Raw genomic sequence first — 8,102 nt, 5'->3', positions numbered from 1 at the left:
AATTTTAGGAGGCTTCGTAATTTCGATAGCGATTTAGTTGTTTGCAATTTGGTTTGCAGTAGTCTGCAAATTTGAATATACGAAACCTATTCATAAATTGTATGATATTAGTGCAAACATTTCATTACAATTATAGCAATGCATAATAATAATATGGATGTGGAAACACAATCATAGTATTTCACAAAAAATAATCTACTACAGTATACTATAATACGCTATTGAAATAAATAATGTTATAATATGTTGAAATATTATAAAAATATATTATACTCTATTAAAAGTATATCGTATGAATATATTTTAGGTTTAAACTTTGTTAGTGTCATTATTAGTTATTAGATTGTTTCGTAGGTATTATTGCACGGTCTGAAATAAACGAAAAACAAAAATATAGATTAAGTAAAGACCTTTAAACATTATCTTCAAGACTTTCGCTAGGTGATGCAAGACAGCAACATTTCAAAAAGCACCAAATGGAATAGTAGGCCACGATATATTCCGCAAAGATTTTCGCTGACTTATATTCTTCAACGGTTTAGCAAAATTAGGCCGTGCGTATTGAAATTACTCAAAACGAAAACACATAATTTAAAATTTGAAAAAAAAAATTTACACAAAAATTACTTCAACCAACAAGTATGCCCAAAATATTTTGAAAACATTAATTAACAAGTTTAAATATAGATAGACATTATCAATAGGCATTTTCGTAGGCACTTTTTTGATCTTGCTTACTGCACTAAAGATTCAGAATTGAATAGAACGTAAAACATGCGCTAAATACAATCATATTGAAGTTGATTATAAGTTTGAATATTTTAATTATGAATTAGTGTCTTTTGTTTGATTTGATTTATTTCAAGGGCTACTTAAGCTGTCAAAACCACTTCGATTTCATAGACAGGTGTAACAAAAACCTGATGAATTTTGGAGTAACGTTGTGACATTATAAACTTGCATACGACATGCAAAAAGTTAAGCCACGTTTCAACTGTTGCATGATATCCTTTTGAACTTATTAAAGCATGAGCAAGATTTATAACAACTTAAAATTTTACCTCGATAGCACGGTGCGTCTGTCACGTACGCTACACTTGTTTAATTAGCTTACGTTTTGGTAATCAACAAAAACCACAATGTTGCAATGTTCTGAGTCAAACTTTCTGGCACAAGGCCCATATTTAACTTTGATTTGTGTGGATTTGAGTAAATGTGGTTTTTGGCATAAGTTGTCACATGCGTTTGAACGATATCATTGTAGGCTACTCTACTGCTGATGTTTAGGTTTAAGTTATATTTATCGTTTTCCAAGCTTTCAGTTGACATAGGAAGGCAAGATTTTTCAATTTCACTGTGGTAGGCGGTGAGTATTAAGATTCCATTTAACACTCTTTGAGTCTCTGCTAAACTAGATTACGTTTTCACATTACATCCTTCATTCCAGCTTACAATAATGTGGCATGGCAATTTGATCGCTGGATTCTAACGCTATGAAAGCACTTCGTAGTTTAATTGTTAAAGATATTTTACAAACAAATTGAACAACTTACACAGAAATTGGTAAACTGATGAACTGAAAGCAAATAAATCACAAAATAATTTAAAGAACAAAATTGTCAACAGTTTTTCATGAGTTTATGTGCAAGAGCTGCACTGATTGCAAAGGGTTCCCCAAAAGATTCGAAAAGGTAACTTTATGATACAGTGGCTGGTTATAATTAATTAGAAGTGACTTGCAAGCGATCGATATGTTTGTGTTTTATTAATTGGAAGCACTGACAAATTAAAGACAACAAGAAAACAACCATTTGAGTGTTGTTCAAACTTTAAAAAGAATCGTTTTATGAATAAAGATTTTGAAGCATCATCCTAAAAAAATCAAATTTAACCTGTAGCCGAATTTCAATGCTTGTTCAACATAGTCTTAGTAGAACTAAAGGGATAACCACTATTGGACTGTAGAAAAAGACTAAACAATAAATATTCTTATCCAGATAGTAATTTTTTTTAACTATGTTTTGTTAACTTAAAAGTGCATAGGCTACATTCATCATACCGAAAACAGAAGTAAGGAAACCTTTTATGAAAATCTGGAAAGAAAATTCCACTTTAACAAAAGTTATGATTGCACGAAGATATCATGATACGATTACCTTCTTACAAACTATAAAGCACCGCAACTTGACCTTTACGGCGTATGAGTACTCCTTCAGAAATGCTAGCTCGGAGTATCACTAGATGGTTAATCACCAGATGAGCTCCTAAAGCTCATTATTCTTTCCATGTAAACGTTTGAAGCGGTTCACCTCTTGATATCAATTTCTTATCCAAATGGAAGTCCCGACCAGGCATATTTAGAGAGTAATTGGAAAAAAAGTTAAAAAATGGCTTTTTTGGCTATTGGTTAGAACATTAAAATTGCATTAACGGTTGTTTCCAATGATAACAAACTTTGATTGCCAAAAGTGTCACCTTTCAAATATTACACCGAGTCGTTTCATTACATTATAGAATGATACCATATTAAAAAAGGGGAAAATTCACAAAGAATTCGAAAAGTTTTGCCACGTCAGCATCTATCAAAGATTCTAATTATTCTTTTTTGTGGCCAGAGTAGTGGCTCCAACGAAAAAAACAATAACATTTTTGGTGTTTCTGCAATACCTTTCAAAAATGTAAAATTATGTATTTCTGAATATGCCTATCCTTTTTTAGCATCTTTGTTCCAGGTATAAATCACCGACATGTATCAAAGCACGTAGACCATGATAAACAGTTGACTAAAAAACAAACTTTTAATGTTTCAACTATAAAAACAATCATCATAGGGTAATTTTTTTTTTATATATTTTGTGCCTGTTATTGTCTGTAATTAGCAAACCGTCACCAGGGTGTGTAAAGCTATTTGTGAATTTGATGGCATGACGAATTATTGTTTTTGTAAAGCAGGAGTTAGTTGGTTTTTTAAACGTGAAAACAGTGATAGTTTATTTTTTACTGAATAAATCTAAGCGTGAAAACTAAAATGATAAAATAAAATGGAACTGCTTCAGATTAAGACTTGGTGTAGGCTAAAGTTGTTTTTGTTTTGTTTTCAATGCAAAGTGTCATTGAACTTGTTACCTAAAGAAAGTTTCTACCACCTGCATTTCTGCAGCAACCTACTGCACATATAAAAGTTGCCTTCCAGCAATTGAAGTCACTATAGTTTTCAACAGTAAGCTAACCCTGCAGCCTACCTTGTTACCGAATTGACATTTCTGCTGCTGCTGCTGCTGCTGCTGCTGCTGCTGCTGCTGCTGCTGCTGCTCGTTGTTCGAATCATTTATGTATTTTTATAAAGAACACAGAAAATGTCTGAACAGAATAATGAATTTAATGTAAGACTAAATGAATTTAATTAAGACTCGTCTGAAAAGTTTTATTCTGTAGATCATAATGAGTAATATTCCGAATTTGTTTGTTTGCTATTGCCGTGTACAGCGCCTTGAATCATGGTTGTTCACTGGGGTATGTTATTGTTGTAGGCTATACGCTATTATTATTATTGTCTCTGCGCGCAAACCGTAGCCTATGTTCTTTTGAGGACGCGCTTAAGTGTGGACATAACGGTTGGCTTGCTGGTTCTTTTCATCTAACAAGCAGGCTGTAGGAGCAGGGGAAACGCGCCTAAAATATATTTTGGTACATTCAGAGCAAAGAACTCATATATTTTGTCATAAAAAGTTAGATTATGTGATATAAAGTTGGTTGTTTTATTCTTGAAAAGATCCATATTTTAACTCTAACAACCAGGTGTTTTTCTTTACTGTTTTTATCCGGATAGGCTATATGACATCCCTAATGGATTTTACTGTTTTGAAAATACATAAAATATCACTGAAAAAAACAAAAACAACAACTATGTAAAACAGTTTCGCATCGGTTTGGTACTGCAATTTCACCTGGTTGCTTAAAATAGTCTGTCTCCTAGTTTTTGACAACAAATTAAGATTAAGGTCGGATTAAGGATATTAGAAGGTGTACGTGATACGTCAGTGCCCACAACATCGGTCTACTTAATCATCAGTTATAAACTCTTATTTCCCCAACATCGGTTTAAGTGTTAGGTCAGACTGATGTCGCTTTTGTCTTCAAACATATAAAACTTTACAAAGTTTGAAAAAAAATCAAAACAATTTTTATTGAGACAGACATATGAAATTAAACATATTTGTTTATTTTTGGTAAGATACCTGCTTTTTTGGGGGGGGGGGGGAGAAGATAATGGTAGTACCATCGTTGTGCTGATCGGCACTTTAAGATTTCTTGCTCAACAAGATTTGTCCGAAAGGTGTGGCCACGTTTGATTAATCTTTGATTGACTTGCAGACCACGTGAGAAAGATGCAGAGTTGGTGGCTTGGTGGATTAGCCAGCGCTTTGTTATGATTCAAGTCTCAAACACGTTCAATCAGCATGGTTTTTTTAAAATAGAAAACTTAATGATGTTAAGAAATTGCAAATATTTTTTCTAACGTTGCCATTGTCACGTAGAATCTGAACGAAAAGGTCAACGTTCTCTGGATAACAAAAACTTCAAAGTTTTAAAAAAAAGTTTTAATTTTCCCAAATAATTATGATAATTTAATCAAATATTCAAATTAATAATTACATTTAATTAATGGTAATAATATAACAATATTCATTAAACAACCTAATTAAATAATGATTAAATTATTAAGATTATCAGTAGATGGTAACAACATTAAATTTAACTTCACAAATATTAATATTTTACTTTCTACATACGGAAATAATTCACAATATATTTTGCATGTTGACCAAAATGACCGGAAACAATTTCATCTTCAACAAGGAAAAGTTGCAGTTTTGGTAAAGAAACAAAAATCATATTTTTTGATACGTTTAATTACTGATGCACAGTTCCAGAAAGACAAGATTATTAATAAGCCTAAACTTTTCTGGCTAATGGACTTGTGGAAATTTTTTCTTCTTTGGAATTGTGTTCGGTTATTTTTTGTCTTCCGTTCCACACAGTTTGTTGGAACTGATATACAATATATCTTCTTAGTTAGCAGTTTATAAAATTAACAGAAGTAACTTTTAAAATTATTAGGCTAAATCAACTGCAACTTTTTTTCCAATAGAACATAAATACACAGCAAAGCCATGTTCATTAAAACCAAGAAGTCCTTTGAAGTTTTATATGGCCGCGTCACATGTGTGATTTTAGTATCTGTGATTGCAAACATACGGTGCATATACATTGATTTGCGATTTACAATCAATTGTGATTTATTCGTATATGCGTCAAGTTATTGCATATTCGCCTGCTTTCACTTTTCGATACATTTACATAACATTTTGTGTCAGTTTGCGTTCTCTTCTTACGTTTAATAGTAATACAAGTTTTGCATATTGCCATGTATAACCTATAATAATTTTGTCATTTTATTAAAGTGCAACTGCTTTTTTCTTGTGTCATAAAAGTTAATTTTCATGTCATGTCAGAGAGCGAAGGAAGTGACACGTCTGATATATTTGGTTTGGTTAGGTGTCAGGCGTGGCAGTGAACTATGAATGCGAAATTCACTGCTTGATGTGATAATTCGTGATGTAGATGAAACAATAATAATATAATGGTTTATTTATTGTCGCTCTACAACTGCTCAGGTCTTGTAGCGACAGAGCTCATGTTTAATTTTTATATCAGAATTACGATGTCATCACATTATTACCCGACTTAACCTCAAGAAAGAATACAATTTTTTACGGTTTTTAAAGTTTTTGGTATAGCCTGACCTGGAATCGATCTTACACTTACCAGCACTAGAGCCGAAAGCAAAATTCCTCGGCCACTAAGCTGGTACCTATACAGTAGACCAAACAATGCAAAAATATTAGTCAAGTTTCATATGATGCAGCTCCAACAATGTCCGGAGATGAATTTACGCGCTGTCCTTTGTCACATTTTGTGCCATATTTTCGACGTGATGATCGACTATCGCAAAAAATCCTCACTTATTCAAGGGAGAATAAACACAACCGGCATAATTTAAAAGTTTGTATTTGATGTTTTCCGACATGAAGTTGAGCCATCAAAATTTTCGAGAATTTTAACAGACTTTAAATTTTTATTAGTAAAAACAAAAATATATGAACTTGCTGCAATAATCACAAAACAGAAGTTGCGCTGTTTCACCGAAATAAACGTCAACTGCAACACCCGTATAACAGAAAGATATAATGTTACATGGACTGCTGCGTAGAGGAGTAGATTTATTGTAAATGATTAGCACTACTTATTATAAATTATAAAAAATAATCAAAAGATATTAAATAACTGTCTGACAAAAGACTTGCTTAGGCTCTGTTGCCTCTGGCATAGAACATTTTTAAGAGCCTTCACTAACATAGAGACCCGGTAATAAATTTCGGGAGGGGAGCAAAATGGTACTTACACGGCCCTAGATATAATGGTAGGTATATATACGCAAGGCCGTAGACAGGATTTCTCGGGCCGGTACCAATTTATTTTCGGGCCCCTTTCATCAACAATGTTATGAATAGAAAGGTTGCTGTTAAAATGAGGATAACACATGCCGTTCAAAGTAGAAAATTAAGAGGAATAAATCAAACCCGATATGCCAAAAGCATGGTTGTTTAACAAATCTTGCGCAATCTTAAAATTTCCCGAACCGCAAAACTTACTATCTCTATTTAGCGGTTGCTTTTTTGAACTTTTATTTGTCACATGGCGCTAGAGCAGTGGTTCCCAACCTGGGGTTCGCAGAGCATTTTATAGGGGGTCGCGAAGCTGTTGCTCATGCAACAACAAAAGTGAATATAAGTAGGACGAGGTACCGGTCCGCTAGTAGTATGTGCCTTAGGCTACGTTTACATGACGTTTCATTGCGCCCGAAATCAAAATTTTCCGTTTCGGTTAGTCTGCCAGACTCGTAGTCTGTTTGCATGCGATGACCGAAATGAGACTCGTGGCGGTCTGGATTTCATTTCGGTAGTTTCAACAGAAATGAAACCGAAATGAAGCGGTTGCGGGTGATGTAAACACACCGCAATGAGATCCTAGCAACGAGATTAGCTCTAGTGCTAGTAGCAGTGGCGTAGCCAGAAAATTTTTTTGGGGGGGGCCAAATATTTGATGAATTGAAGAGAACGACAAAATGTTTGATTTAAGACATCGCCACCTGATGTGCAGTGGCGCATCCTGGTGGGTTAAGCAAGGGAAGCACTAAAGCTGGTGGGGGTTAGAGCGTGCCGAAGGCACGCGTATTCTAGGGGGTCCGGGGGCATGCTCCCCCGGAAAATTTTTGCAAAATTACACTTAAATAATGGATTATAACGCTTTCTGGAAACACTTTCAGGGTAATATTTGTATGAAACTTATTAGCAGATAAACAGCTATTAACTTATTAAAGGTAGCTTTTATCTACACACAAACGGGCAAAAACTGCGGCTAAAATTAGAGAACACAAAAAACTCAGCTACACAAAAACCCAACAGAGTAAGCGATTCTGAAATTGCTTCCACAGATTAGTTAAAAGAAGCGTAAATCGCATAAACTTTGCGCGATTTACGATTTGCAAAATTTATTGGTGTCTTTCTGTGTGTCTAAAACAAGTCCTGGGGGGTGTTAATAATAGCCAGATGTCTTGGAAAACAATATAAATTTATACAAATTATATTATATTTTCAACAAAGGGTTCAACCTCGGAATCCAAACTTTGAAAATTTGGGGGGGGCCATGGCCCCGTTCGCCCCCCCCCTGGCTACGCCTATGGCTAGTAGTTTGTGGTCTGTTTAAGTATTTATTCGTAGTGTAGGAAGAAGAGAGAACTTGAACATTACATCAGTGTAACAGCTTTGTGTTTTTGAAATCATAATGATAGATATTTTCAACTAGGACTGGAATGCTGGTTGTTTAATTTAAGTGAGCAATTAGCAATTGCGAACCAGCAATACAACCAATCCTTTTAAGTCAGTGGTTGAAAGATATGTTATATTTTCTAGCATGTTGCTTATTGTAAAACCTATAGGCTACTATCCATTTCTCTGTGGCCAAGCCTGTAGCCTACT

The sequence above is a fragment of the Aplidium turbinatum genome, chromosome 12 (assembly GCF_918807975.1).
Source record: "Aplidium turbinatum chromosome 12, kaAplTurb1.1, whole genome shotgun sequence".
In the NCBI taxonomy this organism is placed as follows: Eukaryota; Metazoa; Chordata; class Ascidiacea; order Aplousobranchia; family Polyclinidae; genus Aplidium; species Aplidium turbinatum.
The sequence above is the reverse complement of the archived record's forward strand: the minus strand, read 5'-3'. Positions refer to the sequence as shown.